Below are 24616 nucleotides of genomic sequence, written 5' to 3'. Positions count from 1 at the left end.
TTAATTAGAATACATAGCTTTTTTTTTCTTTTTACAAGCAAGATACTTTTTTATTTCACAAATAACAAACATAACAAAATGCATCTGTTTGTTACTTGATATCTCATGAAGAATTTAATTAATCATTTATTTTTCAGTAAATTCATATGGAGCACTTACTTTTGCCAGGCACAAAAATAATACCTGTGTGGGAAATCAACCAGAGTGGAAAACCAGGCCAAGAGACTATTGGAGGAGAAGTGCACTAGGAATCCATCACTCAAACAAATGCAACAGAGGTTGAACTAACAGGGAGTGAGGAATGTGATTCTTCAAGAGTTAAACGTGAGGAAACTTGTTCTAGGTGGGTGGATCAGGGAAGTCCTTCAACTGAAGGCCCAAGGCAGTAACTGCTGAGTAAAGCAGGCAGGGGCTCCAATCCCAGGGTACCATACTTGCAAAGGCCCTGAATGTGGAACATTCCAGGACTTGAAAGAAGGCCAGAAAAGCTGGAAGAAATAAAGCTAGAAACAGCATCGTGGAACTATGAGTGAAGATTCTGGAAGACAAGAGATCATGAGGGACTTAAATAGGGCAGCGCAGAAGACTTATCTTAACAATTTTTATATCATATTTAGCAAATGTTGCATATGCTCAATTTCAAAGGGAATTTAAATGCCAGGAAAAGCTGTGTCCTGGTTATATCAACAGCAGAGATAGTTTTTAAATACACAGGAATTCAGACTATAAGCTTAAAAACAATAAAGTTTAACAAGAGAGTAGAGTTTTAGCAAAGATTCGAGAAGTTCTCTCTGTATAATGTCTTGCGTTTGATAATAGTCCTTTAACCTTTCATTAAAGATTTTCAGCAACTGGGAAAAGTTCAGCAACAGCCTAACCATGTTCCATGTGGCAGCAAATCACCTTCTAAAGAACAATCACTTACCATCAACAACCAGGCGTAACAACCAGGCTTAGGAGTAATTGGTCATGTGACTTGATGACTTTCAAGTGATGACATCAGCGAATGTGAAAGATGGGTGTTTCCAAACATCATTTATAAAAGCCCAAGTAAAAGCATAGATTTAAAAATTAGTAAGGGTTTATCATCCAATTTCTCTGCCCACATTTCAGGACTCCAGCTCAGAGAGCTTGTGTGACTTGCGTGATTCACCTAAAGTCCTCGACCTCTCAGGTTTTCGTTTCCCCACCCCAGGCCTCTGTGTGTTGCTCCACACACAAAAAACTTGAGGTTCACGTAGACGACCCGGCAGATTCTCAGTGCGTGATGCCACTATGCATCGTTACTCTTCTTGCCCAAATGTCACTTTGTTGACCATGGTTGAAGCAAACAAGTGTAAAAGGTGTGGTTCCACTTAATTTAGCTTCGTTTTGCATCATTTTGCATGATTTCAGTGATCCATTCCTTCCTTTAATCAGCTTTATCTGATTTCTATAGTCTCTATAGTAAGAGAATCTGACTGCCTTTTCAATACATCTTTGAAACTCATGCCAGGGTTTCAGAGGGTCTTGCTGTCTCTCCCTAAACACTAAAACATTTGACTAAGAGAATGACACATTGTTCTCCTGGAATATTAGACAATGCTACTAAACTGACATGGGCCACAAAAGCCTTCCAACATCTATAGTGCAATTCACTTTTCAAAGGACTTTAGGAGAAAAAAAAATGTGCCCTAGAAAACAATATTCATGGGAAAACTACATTCACTTCCTTCCTACTGAGGTCCTCTCAAATAATAGGAAGTGATGAGGAATCAATTGAGAATTTTGAGTTCTCTTGGGAAAAAAAAAATTTAAACAACTCAGAGAAGCTCTCAAAATACGTGTATTCGAGAAATCACGCACACAAAGGTCCCTGGAAATCATCATGGTATCTAAAAATAATTGCTAAATTCCACCATATATAGACAACTACCCAGTTGCTCAAAGATATTTTGATTATTTAACCAATGTGTGTATAGCACTTACAATAAACAGACTTTTCTATGATCTTTCCAAATAACAATTTTAATCATCACAACAACCCAATAAGACAGGTCCTCTTACAGAGGAGAAAACTGAGGCCCAGAGAAGATAATTGGTCCAAGGTCACACATAAATGATAGGACCAGGATTCAGTCACCCTAGTGACAGACTGCTTTAAACTATTATCCTTCTTTAAAAATTTTCTGAAACAATCAACCAAAAATGCGAGAAGTAAAGCTACAGACGGTCATTTTTCTATTGTTGTTTGGGAAGTTTTGTGTAGCCTTTGGGTTTTTATCTAGTTTTGTTTTGTTTTTCATGCTGGGGATTAAACCCCAGGTCTCATGCATGCTAGGCAAGTGCTCTACCCCCTAGCCCTGAATTGAAAGTTTTAAATGTCAATAGCATGAACCCAGTGAAGATTTTATTTTTGTGAAGCATTCCTCAACACACAGTGTTCTAGGGGCCTCCTGAAAAAGTGAGGAGTCATTTGAAAAACTGAAGAGATTATTCAAACTCAAAGCTAATGTGCTCACTTATGTAGCAAGGAAAATAAATTCTCTCTCCTCCAAAATACAGCTCTCGCTCGCCAGTTCTAATTGAAGAGTTATTTGGGTTAATAAGATCCCCTCTTGGGGTATAAATACCCACTAGGATGATTTGGGATCTGTATACTATGCTTTAGTGTATATTGTTTTAATTAGATAAATACTTAGAGTTGTCTCCATTCTTATCGTGTAGAAGGGAAAGAAGGAAATGTACAATAAACTGCCTTTCAATACTTGTTTTTTTGCTTTTCTTCTCTGTCTAAAAGGTTATTTCTGATCTATCCACTGAAACTAATCCTGTTATATAGAGTTTGCAACACTCAGTTAACATGGCCACTGGGTCCACTCTTGACTTACACCTAGATTCTCACAAGCAGGTTCTTATCTTCTTCAGAGCCTGAATCTCTGCAAAGATAATTTGCTTAGTATTCTTGTTCCTTTGAGACTAAAGATGTGCTCTGCTTTATCCAGCCTTCCTTTGAACTCCAGAAATGAAGTAGCTAGGACCTCCATCATACCTGCAAGAGCATGGGGTGCCTCCTTCCCAGCTCCCACCACTGATGCATCGGCCACTGCTGTGTGATTCCCTCCTTCTCCACCATCTCCAAGAGTCCTGGTTCCCAGATCCTGAGCAGCTTCTCCTCACTAGAAGTTGTGTCTGGTTTCTTAACCCTTTCACATCTGGTCTGATCAGTCCTACTGGCCATAAACTTGAAGCATTTATTTGTACATTGAGATCACCTGGGAAGTATTTTAGATAAGATGCTTAGGTCTCTTTCAGATTGATTAAATAAAACTCTAGGAGCAGGGCCAGCATACTGGTATTTTTCAGATAAGTATTCTATCATGCAAGGATAAGAGATCACTTTATATCAGTTTTTCTCAGCTTTTAATATGCATGCCCAAGCCTGGGTATTTTATTAAACATACATAGTGGTTCAGAAGGTCTGGATGGTGCCTGAGATTTTGCATTTCTGACAAGATCCCAAGTGATGATATTAACTTTAATCCATGGACCCTTTTTCAAATAGCAGGGGTTAAGACCAGTGGTTCTCAAAGTATGGTCAACAATCATCCAAGAATTTGTTAGACATGCAGAATTTCAGGACCTTCCACAGACATACTGAATCAGAAACTCTGGAGGTGGGTCAGAGCAACCTGTAGATTTATAAACTTTCTAGGTGACTGATGCTACAGTTTGATAACTACTGGTCTAGATGGCTCCATCCAGTAGAAATACAATGGAAGTCAAATATGTAATTTTTAAAGTTCTAGTAGCCATATTTTTAAAAGTATAAAGAAACCAGTAAAACCGATTTTAACATAGTATCTTTTTTAACCCAATATGTCCAAAATATTGTCACTTCAACATGTAATCGATATGAAAATCAATGTGATAGTGTACATTTTTTATATTGCCTTCAAAGTCCATCATGCATTCTACACCTATATTACATTTCAGTTCTGACTAACCACATTTTAGGAACTCATTAACCACCATATTGGAAAAGCAAAGCTTCAGGCTTAAGTGATAATTAAATGACTTTTACTGAATGATTGCTATGTCTCAGGCATTTCTCCAGCATTTTGTGTGCAAAATTTATATAAGCCATGCCACAGTTCAGTGGATTAGTGCTATTATTGTCCCCATCTTATACAACCGTGGGGGTATACCAAAGCTTTTCTTAATATTTCACCAATATAAAAAAGCTCACTCCAATATAATCCTTATACAATTATTTTAAATCAATGTATTTGTTTAAAAAGGGAGAGGGAAATAAAAAACAAAATAATTAGCTTTCATATAATTAGAACCATTCTTAAGATGTCAATATTAACAAGATAAAAGAACAGTTGGATAAGTAGAACAGTTAGAACTATAATAATCTTTTAAAATACGCTTAAAGTCCAATTTGTATTTTTGTTGAAAGGTGCTATGGATGGGCTGTTTGGAAAGTCAGGATCCTCATGGAACCGAGGAGATGTTAGTGAGGCACAGGGCAAGATAGAAGTCTTCCTAAACAGGAGCACAAGTGACTAGCAGGGCCACAGCCAGTTCCTTCAAGTGCAGATTTTGATAGAAAGTGACTAAGTAGGTAAAAGTGAGGCAATGGGCTTCCATTAGGATTGGCCAGGAGAGCAAGCAGTTCCAAATTTAAAAATAATAATTGACATAGTATCTAATTGTTAATATTTATTTGTTTCATTAACATCCATAGTTTCTTAAGGAAGGACAATATTTTCCTTTTTTATTATACAGTATTATAAGAAGGAAAAAGTATACACAAATTTTTTTTTAAATGTGTCTTCCTGAGCATAGGCTTCCAATTTTTACCAGTAGAATTACCATTCATCAAGTAAGATGAATATTCTAAATTAATATTCATACCTATAGGTGTTTAAGATATGGTAGTGTGTTTAAAATAGAGAAATAGAGAAATGCATTATTCTATAGTGATTTTTTTAAAAACAGTGTATACTTTTAAGCAATTCAGTTTATTTTAAAGTTCTGATTAGATCTTCCAAACTTAAGTTATAGTTCTTTCTTTAATTGAAATATCTGCCTGGTTTTAATTGAAAATGTAATGAGCTGAAGGATTTCACTATTTTAACATACTACTTGAAATAGTCATGTTTTCCTGTTGTTACACGTCAGCATAATCGTCAATGTTTTCTATAATCAGCTCCACTGACTTTGATGGCAAGGGAAGAACTGGATTTGATATGAGCATCAGTAGCCAATCCTCGTAAAATTAATTACGACATTTACTGAGTTAAGATTGGGGGAGCTTTCCGCACCTGCTGAGTAAGGCAATGGTTTCCGACTGCCTAAGCACCCTCTTTGTTATGGGGAGCACGATTGGAAAAGATTCAGGAATTTCACCTACATGGAATAAAAGCTTTTACAAAAATTCTTGGGTGTTTCCTTGGTAGGGGAGCTGCTTTTCCTTCTTAGTTATGATGACACGACACGTATCCCTTCCTTTAGCCTTGGTGGAAAGAAATCTCAGTCTTCAGCTGCTGTGATTTGAATAAGACTCATCTTGTGGAAAAAGGGCTGAGAAATGTAACAACATCTGTGTTTATTAATGCTTGCATGGTTATATGCTATAAGCTTCTGAAGGCAGGGGCTCTGCTAATTCTGTCCACCATGGTATTCTCAGAGCTGCCTGGCATACGGGCCTCAGAAATGCTTGCCACATGAATATTTGATGAATGAATGAATGCAGCTTCTGGATCTTAGCTATTAATTCTAGAAACAAAATGAAAGTTCGAAGTTTGCCAGTCATCACTGATGACCCAATCTGAAAGATTTCTTCATGGGCCTATGGGACAGAAGCAGGGGATCAGCGTCTGTCTGCATCATGTCACTGAATGGTCCCCGGTCTTTGCCAACAGATAAGAAATGTCAACAGCTTAACCCAGTAGCTTTCAAAAATAGCATAGTTGATGAAACTGGAAATTTAGGTGGGTGCTGGAAAGAAACCATTTGTCTCCAGCCTTAAGAATAGGCTGACAATAGTTATTTCTACATGACATCGTGTTTTAAGACCCGTATAAGTAAGCAAGTAGATATCAGAAGAAAAGTCTTCCTTCTCATTAAGCCACATCTTATTTTCAACAGATCAGGTAAATCATTTTGAAAACTTGAGGGTTATGGTAAGGCACTGTGTTTCTTTAAGATTCCAGTTCAAGTTTTTGTGTGTGTTTTCAATAGGGCTGGCAGTTTTCCTCAAAATTTAAATGAATATTTGCACAATGAACCGAGTTGTTGTGGGTTTCCTGGTTGGTGTTTTTTTTACCCCCTGGGGTGGGGGGTGGCGACTGGATTCGGGTAAAGCATTTCCATCACTTTGCAGACAACTCCGGCTGCTGTTAATGCTGAAAATAGCTCAAATGCTCTCTGAACAGTAGCACCACCCAGCAGCTGGGATTCTTTCCCTCTCTTATTTGCCTTCTCTCCTGCTCTTTTTCCCCTTCAGACTCTTGGATTGGACTTAATCTTAAACCTCTGGAGTTCAAGACCTTTTAAAAAGGGCTAAATAAACAACCTCTACATGTAAAAGGCCACTACCTCCTACTTCCTCTTTTTAGAGCAACTGTGAAACTCAGCTGTCTCTAGGTAAGATTTTTATTCTGGCATTATTTGTTTTCTGATATGTTCATGAGTAATGTTGTTCAAATAACTTATTTCGAGTGCAAATAAGGGGAGCCTGTGAACCATTCCCAGGTGAAATGCTGTGTTCCAGGTTACAGCAATAGCATCGGTGCGTTTCTGTGGCTGTAATGTTAAACTTTGCCTGAAGCTGTCCATGAGACTAGCCTGCTATACAGTAGCGGAGCGCTGCGTCAGAACTCTAATTAAGCCTGGCTGCCACGGCACGGAGAGGACCTCTCAGACATCATAATTTTGTTGTTTAGACTGCTTTCTTATTTTTAACCTTCTAAAGGCACTTTCAAAAAAGAAAAATGCAACTACCTGAATAAAGAAAATATGTTAGTAATGTTCTTAAAGGACAAGGAGGTAGGTATATTATGTTCTTTCATTGTGATGCTGGTCATGGCTGGTTGGGAATTGGACCAGTGGGGTTTGGAAGGGGGATTGGTTTTTTTTTTTTTTTTTCCTGGTCTCGTTGGCTGTTGTTTTGTATATTTCTGTTATAATTTAAGTGATTTAGTTTTGACATTCCTAACCTAAGTTGAATCTTACTGAAGCTGCTTGCTAGGTACATTTGCTGGGATTTTCTCTAATGTGACAATGAAATATTTTAGATCATTTTCTGGGCTTCTCTTCTCCTCCTTCTTAGGCTTGCACTTGACATTTTGCAAAGTACTTTGATCTGTGGACTTTAACTTCAAACATAGCATTTACTTTGATTGTTTTTACTATGTTCTGTAAAAAGCACCCCCCCCACACACACACACCCTTTTTTTCTTGTTTATTTAACGCTTTGATAGCATTTCCTTCAAATAATTTATTGGTTTCAGTTTTCCTCAGTTCTATGTCTTAGATTTTATTTCTATAAAAAGCATCAACTGAAAGGAAAGTGTTTTCTGCAAAGTTCTCTCACTACATAGGCTTTATGGCAACTTGCTACACCCCTCCAGGTAGATGTCTAAAAGCAAGCTGTAGATGTCTAAAAGCAAGTCGCAGATGACAGGACACAGAACCCACTCTGTCAACCCCTCACTCTAGTGTCCTGTCGCCTCAAAATTACCGTGTGCCTTAGGGCCTAACTGTTGCTTTTTTTAACATGAGCACTGAAGTTCTTGGAGTTCAGAGATTTTTTTTTTTTTTCCAAAGAAGTTTATTGGTATCACAGACCACATTTCAAAAGAACACATGTACTTAAATACATAATGATCTTCTGAATAACAAAAAATTTAAAAGGAAGAACAAGAAAAGTAAGAAGAAAAGTAAAAAGAATGGGAGGAAAAAAAAACTGAAAAAAAAAAAAAATCTTCTGTAGCCAAAAGAGTCTTTTGCTGTGTGAGGGATAAGATGTATATATATATATATATATATATATATATATATATATATATATATATATATTTTTTTTTTCCCCCTTAAATGGGCAAATGTAGCACTTGCTAGCCCATTCAATCACCTCTTAAATATTCTCATTATTTTAAAGAAAGCTCATGTGTGCTACTACACTTGACTGTTACCCTTTTCTTTCCTACCCAAGTGCAGAGTATTTTCAAAGTTTCTAGCCACACACTGAGTTTGACATTTCCTGGCAAAAATGTCCCTGCACATTTTGTTGGAGGCTAGGGACCAAATGAGCCTTAATCCTGTCAGGAGACTAAGTCCCACACTGTGGCTCCACTGAGTTGACACAGTCTGCAACCTGTACCCTGCACCTTGCTAAGAAAGGAAGGAAGCAAGTGACTACAGGACCAGACTTCAAAGAGGGTGGAGCTATGGAGTCGGCGATGGGAGCAGGCCTGCCCACCACCCTCAAGAGAACATGCTTTATGATCCCTGGAATTTAAATCCACATAGTAGAAAATTCTAGAGATGCTCAGAATTTTTTAAATTTCCCAAACTAGTACATTTCATTGCTTCTTTCCCACCCCCTTCAAATCTTCATGATAAAGAGCCTATCAATCATCACATTTCTTTATAGTCAGTATTTTAAATCCCCCAGTTATTTTGAGCATAGTGCTGTACTGCTTTCCTGGAGTATTGGGGGGTTCAGAATACTCTCCCCATGTAGTACTGAGAAGGCTTGGTTCAGCAGTGCCGTGTGCAAATTTATTATAGTACAAGTTCAGTTGCAAAATCAAATGGCTTCAGGATGAAATCTTTCACAAAATGGTAGATGGCCATCCCAATCCCAGGCAAGTCATTTACTTGCACTATTTTGTTGCATCCCCCCTTCTCCCTATTTCTTTTTACCCTTGACTTCCTTTGAAACTTTGGATTGTTCGAATGTGAAACTCAAGGTGAAAGCTAGCCAAAGCCACTGAGCTTCACACACAGGTTCCACATGAAAGAGGTATTTTACTGAGCCTTGCTCGAAACTTGGCCCACATTTGCCCAAAGTTTCATGAATGTCAGGGAGCCTGGTTTTGAAACATGATCCAAAGCCAGGTGACTTCTGGCGACTTTGAGACTTTGTTGTATAAGTAGAGAATCTGTCAAACAAGGACATTCCTTATTTCCATATCTTCTACTGTAATTTCCTGTGTATACACCTTTTTTTTTCTATATGTTCTCTGATATTTTAAAGCCAATTCAATTCTACTATGAACTTTTATAGCTGTGGTATTTAAGCATTGGCAAATAGCAGTCTACATTTTGAATTCCAGCACAGTCTGAACCACAGTGGTGTGAACATGTTGGTATAATTTAGCAGAAGGAAGTCAGTCCCAGGAGAGGCATGGAATGTCTTTCTTTGCTTAAATATACCTCTGTACTCGTGAGGAACAAACAGTAACATTTTGTCCAGGTCTATCCACTTGACAGTATGCCTTTTGTTCACTCTCCAAAGGTGGTGTCAAATATATTGGTGGAAAAATAATAAACTTCCAGATATTTTTTTTCACCTGCTCAACTGTGACACTCCTAGGGAACATTGTAAGCTTTGAAAATTTCAGTACTGTTACGGGTAACATACGGTATACCAAGAAGAAAGAAGTACTCAGTAGAGTCAGTTTCCCTCAGGAAAGCTTGGCGACCTTGAAGTATGTTAGCAGTCAAATGGGACCTTGTGAGTGTGTGTGTGTGTGTGTGTGTCAGGTGGGGGTGTTGAAGGGTAGAGAAAGAAGGCATTTGTAACTTTGTTCAGCAAATCTGTCACATCAGAAACAAAAGCAATCGAGCCTATGATCTGAAAACATTCTTTTGTTGATAGCAAATTTGTGTTGGCTGAACACTGAAATTTTTTTGTACTATTTTTCTCATTAAGGACATCAAGCATTAGGATTCCAGACATAATAAATAATCCCTAATAAAAATAGGACCATTTGGAAGAAATAACTAGTTGTAGATGAACTCACATGAGTCAATCTCAGAAAGATCTTCATGATTCTATGGCCATCATAAGATGAAATGTCACCGAGGAAACTAGAATTTCACTTGTCAGTTTATTAATTAGAAGATGTATGAACTCAGTGGAAGAACTTTTGTAAAAATGAGTTAGTGACTTCACTTTTGTAAAAATTAGTTAGTGACTTCACTTTAGATTTAGTTGCACTAAATTAGTGACACTTAAAAATTCATGATAAAATTAAATTGCTGTCAAATTTCATTTTGAAGTTTTTATAGTCACAACATGTACTGGGGATTGAACCCAGGGCTTTATCTCTGACCTGCATCCCCAGTTTTTTGTTTTTTGTTTTTTTTTTCTTTTGAGACAGAATCTCAGTAAATTGCCCTGATTGGCCTAGAACTTGAGATCCTCTCGCTTCAGCCTCCCCAGCCTCTCTGGTCACTGGTACTATAGGTGTGCACCACCACACCCTGCTAACAAAATATACTTTTACTAAAGATATTGCTTACATTCTAGCAGATGACTTGAAGAATGATTATAATTGACCCTATATTAGGTAAACATTTGAAGCCAGCAATAATAGGGCTTCAGGTCCCTGGTACAGCATTTGTCAGTAGATCTGATTTGAATGTATTTAAACTGATATAATGAGCAGAGGAAAAGAAGATGCTCAAATGGAAGTTCTGGAGAAAAAAAAAAAAAATCCAGAATCATCCTACAAAGTAGGGTCTAACTAAACACATCAAGGTATAAGAATTTGCTCTTTTTAAATATTCATCATCCATAACACAAGGGAAAAGCCAAAATCACCAGATTGAAAATAACACAAACTTGTGCACGTGCAAATATTCTTTAAATCTTAAAAAAAGACCTTATTTCACAAACGACCTTGTTTGTCAATTGAGAGTAGAAAAGTCAGTGACTTAAAAATGTTTTTGTGTTTACTGTCAGAAAAAAAAAATGGAATCCATGTAATAATTATTCTCCAGGATATATTACTATGACCTCAATTAATGTATAAAACACATTTGTTTTCTACAAAAATATTAGTATAGTTCTAATCTGGACATGATGACACCAAATAGAATCCCTCCCCTTCCTGATGTGTCAGAGAAAAGTCTCTACCTGACACAGGTAAGACAATCAATCATCTTTAGAAAAGTCATCATTCTCCAACAGATTTTTACCTGTTTGGATAACGTGTTGTCCTAAGAAATATGAAGCAGTACTTGAAGTATACTTTAATGATTATAATGCCAATACACCACAATATTCTTAAGGCTTCCTCTCTCACCTTTCTGAGATGATCTCTCTGATGCAGACTGCTGGAGGGGTAAGGCAGGACTCTTTATTGCCAGTCTCATTCCCAGATTTTATCCTGATAATCAGAGTCAGAGACCCTAATGACCTCTAAATCACTCCCGTACCCAGGGGGAGGTGCAGCCCACTTGAGAAACCAGCCAGAATTAGCATAGATCAGCGAGTAAACTAGAAGAAGGGAGTAAACTAGAAGGGAGTAAACTAGAAGAAGGGAGGGGACTACCGTTTTCTTGCACTTGGCCGAGGGCCTCCCTGAAACTTTTGGTCCAACTCTATTTTTTCCTTGCTCGTAGGACCCTTTTGTCTTCTCTGTTATTTTCACTTCTCTCTTGTCAGGAGAAACAAAGATTTTCACTGTCAACTCTATCTTTTTGAGTTGCTGAAGGAGAAAATCTCCTCAGGTAGCTAGCTCTCTGGGCTGCAAGATTCACAGGCATTATACAGCTAACCCATGGCCCCCTGAGTCAGGAGAATATTTGCATATGTGTTGAATAATTCACACCAGAATACAAATAAACTGAACACCAGAGTGTCGTTTCAGATTAAAATAAGATATCCATTTTAATTTTTAACCAAATTTTTATTTTAGAACAATTTTAAATTTTAAAAAAATTGTGAGAATATGACAAGAGTTCTCACAGGCCCCCACTTCCCTTATTATTAACATTTACATAAATATGGTACCTTTATTATAATTAATAGTTAACCGATTCTGATACGTTATTGTAACACAAGTCCATACTCTATCCTTGGTTTTTACCTAATGTCCTCCTTCTGTTCCAGGATTCTATCCAGGATATCATGTTACATTTAATCATCAAGTTGTCTTAGGCTCCTCTTGGCTCTGACAGTTTCCCTGCCTTATTTTTGATGACCTTGGCAGTACTAGGGAACTTTGGTCAGGAATTTTGGAGAATGTCCTTCTACTGAGACTCTTCTAATGTTTTTCTCATCGTTAGACTGGGTTATGGGCTTGGGGAAGGAAGACCACAGAGATAAAGTAACATTCTCATCACTTCATATCAAGGGGACATAATGACAAGATGTCATAGCACTGTTAATATCTTCAATCACCTGGCTGAGGTAGTATTTGCCAGGTTTCTCTCCTATAAAGGTGATCTTTCTCCCCTTTCCTTCAGGAGGAAAAAACTATTCTGCAGTTACTCAGGAGCAGGGAGTTACTTTGTTCCTCCTTTAGGGAAGAAAATCTACATAAATTATTTGCAATTGTTCTGCAAGGGAGATTTCTATATTGTCCTCCATTTATTTAGGTTTAATCATTTATTCACATCACCATGAATACATGGATATTTATATTTGGTTTATAATCTAATGCTTTTTTAGTTATTTTTTTGCTCATATTATTCCAGCTTTGGCCATGGGTAGCTCTTTCAGTGGACTCTAAAGTCCCTTTGACAGATTCCCATTATTCTGAGACTTTTTTCCTGGCACTATGGGATGCTCCCGGCTCATTTCCTATGTTTCCTACATGATTCTAAAATAAGTTATTTCTTCAAAGAGCTCTGATTACTTTTATTGAAGAATGGTGTTAGCCACCAAACCAGGGCACTCACTTTAACTTTGAATGAGACATTTGCAAATCACAACTAATTTTAATTTTCTATACTTCCCTGATATGAAAACAAGCAAAAGAGCAGCAAGGATTACAAGGAAAGCCACAAACGTGCCCATGGCGCAATGACCAGGTGGTTGAAATGGCCCGTCAATATAGCAAAGAGAATCGGGTTAGTAACTCAACATGGTTTAAATGTCTAAATTCACTGTCTTATAAAAAGCCAACTTAGTATTAGAAAGGACAGAACAGAAACTTTCATCTCTTGTTCTAATGGTACATTTGGACTTAAATTTTTAAAAAGAAAGAGAGATGGAATTTGGCTTAATAGAAAAACCCATGAACAGCATGTTTTTAAGGCTTTGCATTTTGGTTTATTTGACCCCTTGAAGGTGCTGGTCCAAGTACAACTGTGAGTTGTTTTAGTTTGCGTGGAGCCCTTGCTCTTCTTGACAGACATTTAGCTCAGTAGTACTTCTTTCATTCAATTTTGCCAACCTAAGAAGTTCGGTTGGTTTCAAATTTAGCAGCAAGTGGTACTCAGAAGTTTTGTGTTTGTTGGAACTGGCCTTTGAAATATGTTGAAACTATGTAACACTCAAGGCTTAGAACAAATTCTTAATTTTAAAATACCCAAGAATGTTGAAAAAGTTATATATGGGTACATGGTATGTGAATGTAGTTGAACATAAAATCAAATATAATTTCCAAGTACAGTTTTGGTCTACAGATCAAAAATAGATCAAAATATTTTCTAATCTGTATTTGTTTTTATAACTGTGAGAATATTCACTCTGTGTGTGTGTATGTGTGGGTTTGTGTGTGTGTGTGTTTGCTAGGGATTGAACCCAGGGTCTCATACATACTAAACATGTGCTCTACCACTGAGTTCTACCCCTGGCCTCCAGTTTTAAAAAGAATGGTTAAAGACCATGGTTAAGTATGGGAAACTATCAGAAATAAATATAGCTGTCTAAATGTACAGTTAGATTAGAAACCATGTCTTGTGGACCAGCAGGACCAAATTAAGTTTTAAGGTATAGCCTGGCGTCTGCTTGACCTTCCTGTGCTGATCTGTGAATAGGCCAGAACAGTGAGCTCATACAGAAGGATTCAGCAGAGAAGTGTTGCAGATAAAGATGGAAGGCTAGGGCTAATTCAAGAAGGGTGCTAAATTCAGACCAAGAGCTCCAGCCCCATTCTGGAAGTAGGAAATTGTCCTTGTCCCTGACCATAGAGGACAGTAACACACTAAATTTGGGGAAGCAGAAACAGCTTACAGAATATCACTTCTTCATCATAGAATTCCAACATGAAAACAAATTGTACTTATGGAATAAAATTAAATCATTGAAATTTCCTTCATATCTACTATGTTTATTTTCACTCAAGGCAGAATAAGACCTAAATTAGATTTAAACAAGTCTCTAGACATTATATTCAGATCACAAAAGACCATGGCTTATGAATAAAAACTAATAAAACCAAGTCAAAGAAGGAAACACAAAGTGAAAAGGTAAATTCAGTGAATGATTTTTCATGAAAAGAATAATGAAGGTTACTTAAAAAGTTTTTTGATGATGACTACTTGTTTGTGTACAAAATATATTGTGTTTTGTTTTGTTTGTGATCATATTTACTCATCATGGACGTATTTTGTGTTCCAAAATTTATTTAGAATTGGCACTCACATTTTTTTTTTTGTCTCATATGGTGAGATCTTTCACTTAATACTACAACTTGCAAAAACATGTCAAAAAGCAAAGTGATAATGTTTATGCTAAGGTGAGAAAACTTGATTGCAGGGAGAATTTTTATCCTCCTTACAATAATTTCTATGCTTGGGGTAAAGCAATTAAAAAGCATTGAAGGTTAAATATCATATGTGTCAACATCACAATTTTACATGTTCACATGTATCCTTTTTCTAATCAATATTCTGAAAATCTAAGTAAGTTCATGTGTCAAAACATTTGACAGAAGACCATTTTATATTTTTTAGTGAACATTAAAACTCTTAGTGAACATTTTAACTCTTGACTATACATATTAATTTAAGAATGATCTTACATATAAAGCAGAAAGGAAAGAAATGAATTTACTAGTAAAACCAGACAGTGTTTTTAGTGACCACAGATGACTACTTTTAAAGTTATAAGTAATTTAATATTCATTGAATGAAATGTCATAAGGATCTATTTATATTCAATTGTTTATTTCTTAAAGACTCTCATTATTCATAGGAATATATGGAGTTTGTGGTTTAAACCTTTACACTCTAAGTTTAAACCAATTTCAGTCAATGCAGAAAAAATAATAATATCCAAAATTTTCAAGATAAAAATTAACAACTGGACATAGGAAAGAATTTAATCTTTACAAAAGTGTCTATTAAAAGCCTGCAACCTAATATTGTGAAGAAAATTATGTACTGATAAATAGCAAGTTCTTGTATGGGTTCCCTCTGGAGGTAGGAGGTACAGAGGTATACCGCAGGTTTTAATTGAATTCATAACATCTTGTATTTTAGTATAAATGATGTACACATGGACTTTTACTATATTATTTCCTATCCAGTGACTGTACGAATAAAGACCTACTTGAAAAATATCTCTCTTCATCCCATGCTTCAAGTTTAGATATATTCTATATATAGAATAGATTATAAGGACATTTCTCAACTGCTAATATTCAGAGAAAATATTCACTTTTTAACCTAAAACAGCCAAAATTTTCTCAAAATTTACAAAGAGAAAATGACACAACAGAAGTTATAATGTATAGCTTATATTTTTGCCTAAGGCCTAAAATGTCTATAAATGGTGAATCTGAAGACAAAATAAATTAAGTTCTTTAGCAGGCAAATGTCTTTTGTAAACCTGTGTTTAAGATCATCTTTGTGGTTTGTATCTTCCATACAGCATTGTTTTAAATGTGATATTTGTTCTTTAAACTATGAAGTACTTTGTCATTATACTTTATGAGAATTTGTGACGAGGTTTACATCTAGCAGTGAATAAGTATATATACTCTCTTACCTCTAACATTGGTTTTGGGATGATATGCTGGGAAGAATGGATTCCTGTTTTAAGAATAATTGTGCATTAAATGTTTGCAAAGTGACTGTAGCATACAGGCAGTTCTGTCAGTTGCCATAGTCTATGAAAAATAATGATGTGGTTTGATATACTCAAGTTTCCTGTTAACATGATACTATGCTAAGCCAGGCTCGCCTGTTTTAAATATTAAGATCTCACTCTGTAACTTAATACATTTCTTGTAATTTAATTTATTCACAAAAATTTATATACACACAGCTGTTAGTTAATATTTACACTTAACACTTTTTAAAAGTAGCATAGGGAATAAAAGCTAGCAACTTTTCATTACCATTTGACAGAAATCCATGCTTAATTTTGAAAATTTATATTGCCACTTTTTTCAGTTTATTTTATCCACAAAGTCTTTCCAATATGCTAAAATGGAAACTCTGGTGGAAAGAGCTATCTTTTTAGATTTTTACAAATGGTGTATGATATCTAATGAATTTTTTCTGTTTGTTCATTTTTGGTTTTGTTTTTGTTTTTGTTTTGTTTTGTTTTGTTTTGTTTTTTACCAAGGAAGCTCAACATAGATTTATTGGTAAAAGCAAAAAATTGTAGACAATCTAACTGTTTGTTCTCTACAAGTAATTTAACGAGTTTGAAAATTTAGTGCAAGTGAAAAGTCTTCATAATTTTAAATCATTAAATTCAAAGGAAAGCTATTTTCTATTTTTAGGTTTTAGGAGAGGCAAAATTTTACCTCTTAGAGGTTTTCATTTTTGATGTTCATTTCTTTGTTTATTTGTTTTTTATGTGGAACAGGAGGCATCATAATTTGGAAGCAAAGACCCAAAGATTCAGTTGAATACTTATATACTGAATTAGACAGGAAATAGTATATTGGAACAATGTGACAAGGCAAAGGGGTTTGGGCCAATGTAACTAACGGGGAATAGAAGTAACTAGAAAGGTAAGGGTTCAACGAGGCACATTAGTACAGATTTCTTGCAATCTCAACTTGGGTTCATAGTGATAAGAATGTTGTTTCCTTCTGATATAGCAAGGACATCTTTTTCATGAGAATTTCATCTCCTGCTTTTAAGAAACAGAAGGAAGGTCAGAGTGATCTTCTTGCACCTGCTTGTTTTTCAAGTGTCTTTGACTTAAAATAGTCAATATGTCAGAGTGGCATATTTTGGGGTGGCATGTAATTAACTCCTTCATAGGTAAAGTCCATGGAAGCATATAAAATGTTTTTTAAATAAACAATAAACACATCTAGAGAAATCATGCAGGTCTAGTAACACAAAGAATAACTTTGAATTTCCTCATGTCTTTGTTTTTAGACCTCAGAAACCAAATAAAACATAATTAGTAGAAATAATATTTGAGAATGAATGCAGAAAAGACTTTTGGATTACTGGCATAGGCACCATTGAGTCCCTGACCCTCATTAAAATCTCTTCTCCTTTGCCTCTGTGACACTGGAGGTTCCTGATTGTCCCTTCAGTGTTTCTGATTACACCCTCTGAATTCCACTTACTGGTACCCTTTTCTTTTCTTAACCTTACTGTTATTCCCTTGGGTTCTGTCCCTGTTGTCTAAATCTCCATCATCTTCCCTGAGTTCACCTGTCTCCTGCTTTGTGATAATCCTAAAACCTACATCTCTGTCCCTGATCTCTCTCAGGTGCTCCAGACTCACTTTTCCAAATAGCTTATTTGAATGTCTTCTGAGTACTTCAAACTCCATTCTTTTAAAACACCTTCTTGTTGTGTAATGCCACATACTTATAATTCCAGCGACGGGGGATGCTGAGGCAGGAGGTTTGCAAGTTCAAGGACAGCCTCAGCAACTAATTGAGACCCTGTTTCAAAATGAAAAATCGAAAGTGTTAGGGATGTAGTTTAGTGGTAAAGTGTCCCTGAATCCAATCCCCAGCATGAAAAGTAAAATAAAATAAAATACCATGTTCCAACTCCCATCTGCTCTTCCTCCCTGGGTCTATATCCTAATAATGGTGTCACCCAGTTCTTAAGATTAGAATTTTAGACACGCATTCAAATTATTCTTCATACCCACTTAGTCACTACTCATTGATTCTGCCTACACACACATCTTCCATATCATCCCTTGCCTTAGTTAAAAGGCTATCACAGCATTCTTGATTAGGATCCCTCAATAATATTCAGACTATTCTTTATATCCTTTCTCCCTCCCTTCCAGTCTAATCCCTCACTGTCATTGTTATCATGCCAAAACAAACCAGCTTCACATGTAGACTTCCTATCTCCCAAACTCTCCTATCATATAGCAGCTCTCCTATCTCCTTTTCAGGCTTTAAGGATCAGAAAAAAGGACCCTGTCAATCAGTGGAGATAAATTTGGTGCATCGTGTTTCAGCATAAATAGCCCTGTGTTTTCTGAGATAAAAGGCAGAGCTGGCAATATTTCCAGACTCATTAGTAAGGAAGGGGTGTGGCTCACTATGCTGGGCATGGAGCGGAGATCCAGTGTCAGCCTCGCCACTTACCTCAAAGAACCTTTTTCCTCAGATTCTCCTGACATAGTCCTAACAGTGTTCACAAATCATTTGCTACATCGCCACTTATTATGCACTAATGTGATAGTTGTCAGAGAAAATGCTAAATGACAGCAGTTTGTTTAAAAAAAAAAAGAGCCTAAGTACAAAGATCCAAACCACAAACTCCATATGATTCATATATGATAGTAAAGACTTCACATAGACTATTAAGAAACAAATATCTGAAGCACCACAAAAAGACCCTTATGACAATATTTCAATCAAGGAAAATGAAATTGCTTAAGGCATTGAAAGCAGTTTTCTGTGGTCACTTAAAATGCTATTTGATTTTGCTAATAAACCTGTGATTTCCTTCATTTTTTCCTTTCTGATCCATGCAAGAACATTCTTGAATCAATAAGCAAATAGAGTTTTAAATGTCCTAAGTTATCAAGTTTAATAAAAAATTCAAAAATAATGAATGAGGTCATATTTGAGGATAGCATAAAGTTTCCCATCATTGAATTTTTACCATAATGAAATACAACTTTGATTGGCATGATATGAAGGATGAAAATTCTAAATGTCAAACTTCTAGATCTTTTAAAATTTATTGCATCACTGGTCTTTCTGTCATTTAATCAGCAACCATTGTTGAAGGTCTATCCAGTACTCAGTATAGACCTCTGTGATACTAGGGACAGTCTTTCTCCTGACATGGAGCTTATAGTGCACAGGGAGCCCAGTTATTAAAAGGTAATTGGCCAAATACCCCATGTAATTAAAATTGTAACAAGAGCTATGAAAAGAAGATGCAGAAGGCCTGAGAACAGAATCTATAAATTTAAGATTTAGCAGTAAGTGACAAAACAATATCTGGATTTGAGCTTAGTGATATGATTAGAAAGACCAATTTCTTGGTGTAGGAACCAGTAAAGGCATTGCACCATATCTAGAATGAGAGGCCCTTCTGTCAATCACTGAGACTAAAAACTAAAGAAGTCTAAGTAGGATTTTTCAAAAAACAGGTAGGTGTTATGTACATCTACTCTTTAAATATAGGTGAATTTAGGTGCTGTCCTTTATCCTTTGGAAAGAATATCTTTAGGATGATTTCCATCTGTACTAGTATATATAAACTTCCCATGGATTATAGAAATATTATTATATTTGCTCCTATTTAAATATGGAAGGAGTGTTATTTCAGAAATGATCTATGAAAGACGAATATAGCTTTGCAGTAAAACTCTTTGAGCTTTCAGTACAAATTTTCAAGATAAACATCCAAGAAAAAGTCTAACAGAGGGATATTGAAACAAGCTTTTTCAATGAATAAAGACATTACTGATTCCAGCTATGAATTCAAGTATTTTAGCATATGGTCAGGTGTTTGCTCTGGGGCTTTTAAGGAGTTAAAACAGAAAAAAATATTTAAAGTTTTCATCCTTCCTTTAAACTGCATTTCAAAGAAACACATAGTTTTAACATAAAAATATATTTTTTCCATAGACCACACAAATCTGTGTGCATATTTGTGTAAACTAAATCTTGTGTTTGGAGTTACAACCTTTAGTTTTTATAATGTTCCTGAAACTGCCATAGTTTAAAATGAAATATTTCCTGCTTGACTAGTGTGGTGACAAATTATTCAGAATAGGATTGATAATTCTTTCTTCTCTTCCTTATACTTTACTGGCATTCACTTGCTCAAAATTGGCAACAGAGCTGATTTATTTCACTGATGTCTGTTTTCAAATAAAAAATCTACGTGCAACTAAAAAGAGAAGGATTTGTTTTTCAATGCATTACACAGTTTTGTTTTTCTGGATATGTTCGTGAACTCATATTTGTGAAAAGCAGCTGAGCTCCTTGTGGCATTCCCTTTTCAGAGATCAGTATTCTAATGCTGCCGAAATCACAAAGACTGGAGATGTGTCCTAAAAGCACAGAATACCCTTTACAGGTGCATTTTGTTAATTTTTCAGAGTATTCCTTCCTCAAGTTTGGCCAAACCATGGAAAGTAATAAAAAGGATGAGTCACTTTGAATCCAATCCAGTGGAAACTAAACATAATATAACACACAATGGTTGTTCCTGATAAGAGAGTTGAATCTGAACTGGGAAATCTGAGCCTGTATGGGGACTATGTTAAATACAGAAGAAATCAAAATGGCAGTTGGGATCCCCTGAGCTGTGCTATCCTTGAGTACGTAACATTTGAATGAGGGAATCTGAAATGGAAAATGTCACACAGTGCTGTAACATAGAGTATTTTTATAGAAGTAGAAGATCTAACCTTAATTAATTACTGAAGTTGACTTAGACTATTGACGGTAAGCACAGAATTTTTCAAAATGTGCTAAGCTTTGAAATAATTAGTATAATAGTAACCTAGGGATGAAATTAGTAGAACTTTAACAATGAAATCTCATAGTTTCATTCTGTTGACTTCTATCTAAATAATTGCCATCTATCTTTGAATATTTATCATTGGAGATTACTTTGTATCCACCTAAAAACAGCAATCTACTCTTAGAGTTTGATATCTTCTATAAGAGAAATACTCTTTCCACTCCCACTTCATATCTTTAAGCAAGAAGCTGTTCTCTTCCCTGAAAGCCTTTGTCAGGCTACAGGGTGTGCTTCATTTCCAAATTTAGAAAGACTGACATGTCATTGCTCCTGAGAGAGCACAGCCATTCACCCATGTACATACAATCTAAGAAACTTCCAAGAGCAAAGCTCTGTTCCAAGGACATGGGCCCCATCAGTGGACAAACCTGATTTCTAAAGTTCCTTGAATATCAAGTGATGTTAACAGTGAAAAAGAACATTAACAAAAATATTTAAAAGTTAGACTGTGTAAAGACGAAGAGCTGAACGTAAGGTTTAGTTGCATGCTCTTGGCACCCAGATAGTTATATTTGAGAAGCAATATAAAGGAATTTTATCCTGCTCTGTTTTCTTGCCATCAAATATCTGTCTCATTTCTGGGACTTATTGTGAAATGACAACATAATCAACAGGATATTTCTCTTTTTGAAGTTCATGTCTTTTGAAGGGACTTTGCATGATAGAAATGTCTTATAGAAGCCACTGAAGTTCAAAGAAGTGAACTAACCTTCAGAAAATCTTGAAGTCTTCTAGTAAATCAGACCCTCCTGACCAGTGTGCATCCTGCTTTTCCATGCAGTTTAATAAGAAAACAAGTCCCAAAATGGAAAAGTGAAAACCAACCCAAAAGTTACTTAGCTAAGCTATAAGCTCATGCACCAAATAAAATTTTTGTAGGCTGACCATGTAAAGTTATGCAGTCCCAGTTGTCATCAGCAACGAGCAAACTTGAGTTTGAGAATGGCTTAAATATGTACTTCTTTAATTCTATGAACTGACTGATGTGATTTCTTTCTGAAGAAAGACCTACCCAGAACCAGGATCCTAGAAAAGAGGAGTAAAATCTTCTTGAAATATCCTCTTTATCAAATCGAGTGCCTATAATTTTAGAATATAAACATTTTAAAAATCTATGTGATATAAACAACAAAATTATAGTTATACTAAGGGAAAACCCTTTGATTCGATTTATATCAACCTTTAAATGTTACAGAGCAACATGCTCTAACTTGAATATGAGTTGAAATGATGTGAACAAAATAATAGGAGCTGGATAAAGAAGAGCTTCTGTAGAGCATGTGCTATTTGATATTCTTGGAACATCTTCTCATAAAGAAGCTGTAAATGAAGAGTTTCATCGATTTAATGTTGATTCTGTCATCCATGGTCCAGATCATCTGCAAACTATTAAAATTCTTGGATGTCTTCATTTGTTTCAAATCATGTTGCCTCAATTTTACAGTTCCTTTAAAACAACATTTGTAAAAATCTGAGACTTTTTGTTTTTATTGTTTATTTTGCCTTTCAACTGAGGTTTGCTTTAGATGTTTTCTGAATCTTTTTATTAACATGACTAGGTATGCGATTGAGATAAGTGAGATGCACAAATTTTAGATGATTTTTGTGCTAAGTGAGATTTGAGGAGTGAGAAGTCATTTCTTTTCTTACAGATAGTTAAAAGGAAAGGTGTTGAAACAATGAACGTGCCAATCTTTCTAGTTCTAATGCTAAAGGGTAAGAAAGTCAAGTGTGACCTTTAGCCCATGTGCCCTGAGTTAATGTGTGACCTAGTTCCTAATTGACAGTCACATCTGGTTTTCAAAGACTTGACACTGTTTCCAGGTTTCTGTGACACTTTTTTTTTTTTTAGATTTTTTTGCTATTAGCACCTTTTAATGTTTCTTTTTTCTTTTTCAGAAGATTTGTAACAAAAAATACGTGGAATTCAATGAGTCACAGTACTTTGGGCAATGAACACAATCTAAACAAGGAAAAGTGACACTTTTCATTGTACCATCTCCTGCTAATGTCTGTCAGTAAAAATGTATCTGGCATTGTTCAGGATCTGATATTTATACCAAATTTCAAGTTGTGTCTTTTATGACTAGAAAACTGTTATCTATGGCAAACTCCTTGTGTTTTGTACATTTCAGGTGCCTAATATTTTATTTTGATTTTTCCCTCCAAATAGTTTAAAGGAGCATATTTCTGATGTAGGGTAAGGATAGTGGAATCTATGTTCTCATTCCTAGTGACAGTGGTTCTTCTCTATGCTAAGGTGAAGGTGTGGGTGACACTAATCCAATCTTTCCCATGAGCTGGCTGTGATTGCATAGGGAAGCAAGGCTGTTAATCACAAAGTGGAAAGAGCTTTATGATTGCTCAGAAGATCAGGAGGGTGATCTGGGCAGGATGACATTTTGACAGGGTCTGTATTCAGCCTACTAGGACAAAGGCTGATCATCTTGACACAACCTTATATTGACCCTGTCCACCACTCTACTTGAATCAGCATTCTGCCAAGGGAGAGAATCCATCATTGACAATATATCTGTCAAGAGCAGAGAAATATGACATGGGTGTTCTTCTTACTGATTTAATTGTCAGAGATGACAGCATGCATTTAAACAAACCCCTTTCTTCTTCATCTGGGCATACAGTCTAATTATGTTCTTCAGTCTCCTGTGCAATTAGGAAGAGCCATGTAACTCATTTCCGGTCAGTGGAAATATTAGATCCCCTTCCAGATCTGCCTCAAAAAACAAGGCTGGATCCTCCATTCCCTCTCTTTTCTCATCTAAGACTCTGAGACCCCATGTCATGGTGAAAGGTGCCTCTTTCCTAAATGAATGTTTGGAGTAGAGGACTACTTGTACTTCACGAACCTACACTGAATGTTTAATTTTATAAACTTAAGTCACTAAGTTTTGGGAATTGCGGGTTTCAGTATTTGGCAAACCTCACACAACTGGCAAAACTACAGAATTACATGACTCCATAAGATAATGTGTAAATTGCCTTAATAAGTTTTGTGATTATATATGAAGACATATTTCTCAAGGGTAAATCTTTTAAAAGATAAGTGAAGAATTCTAGAAACTCACATCCAATAGTGCTGTAACCTTAAGGGAATAGAAAAGGAGTCATAGAATTTAATTTTTCTATTCCTTTTGAAAGCATTTATATTACATCTACATCTTTTGGAGAATGTCTGCTAAAATATTTCTACCTCCTGATAGGATAAGAGTTATTCTATTGAAACTAAAGAAATATTTTTAAATTCCCCTATACAAAATTTGTATACTTTTTACCTTATCTTAGAGGACCATTTTTTATAAATAATCTTTAAAAGTAAACTTAAACCTACTTAGTCAGTACCTCAATTAAAATTTGCCACATTGTATTTTTAGAAAGCATATTTACCTTAATCTCCTCAATGAAATAAAATAAATTAAGCAAAGGAAATTACAATTTCTTATTCAATGCAAAGTACCTTGCACTGAATCCTTGTGCAATTTAAGATCCTCATGATTAATTTTTCCAACCACATTTATCTTTTAAAAGTAATTTCTAGACAATGTTTATCATCATTCATATAATGACTTAAATAAATGGAAAATGTTAGCAATGATATTAAAATGACTACAGTTCTAAATCCATTTTTTTTCATGTTTGTGGGTCAGTGTCCTAAAAAAACATGGTGAATACAGAATTAAAATTCATTCATTAGGTCTAATTAGGATCA

General features: G+C 35.7%; 1 protein-coding gene across 5 annotated transcripts in view; it reads left to right on the top strand.

Annotated features, from left to right (window-relative positions):
* Positions 1–24616, top strand: part of Sorbs2 (sorbin and SH3 domain containing 2) — a 205366-nt gene that overhangs the window by 27469 nt on the left and 153281 nt on the right. For all 5 annotated transcript variants that reach the window (XM_047548840.1, XM_047548841.1, XM_047548844.1 and 2 more), the window contains exon 2: positions 6497–6636. The gene's annotated coding sequence lies outside the window, so the exon portion shown is untranslated. The remainder of the gene's footprint in view (positions 1–6496; positions 6637–24616) is intronic.

This window comes from Sciurus carolinensis, chromosome 4, assembly GCF_902686445.1.
Source record: "Sciurus carolinensis chromosome 4, mSciCar1.2, whole genome shotgun sequence".
Classification (NCBI taxonomy): Eukaryota; Metazoa; Chordata; class Mammalia; order Rodentia; family Sciuridae; genus Sciurus; species Sciurus carolinensis.
Note: the sequence above shows the minus strand (reverse complement) of the source record. Positions and strands in the feature narration are given on the sequence as shown.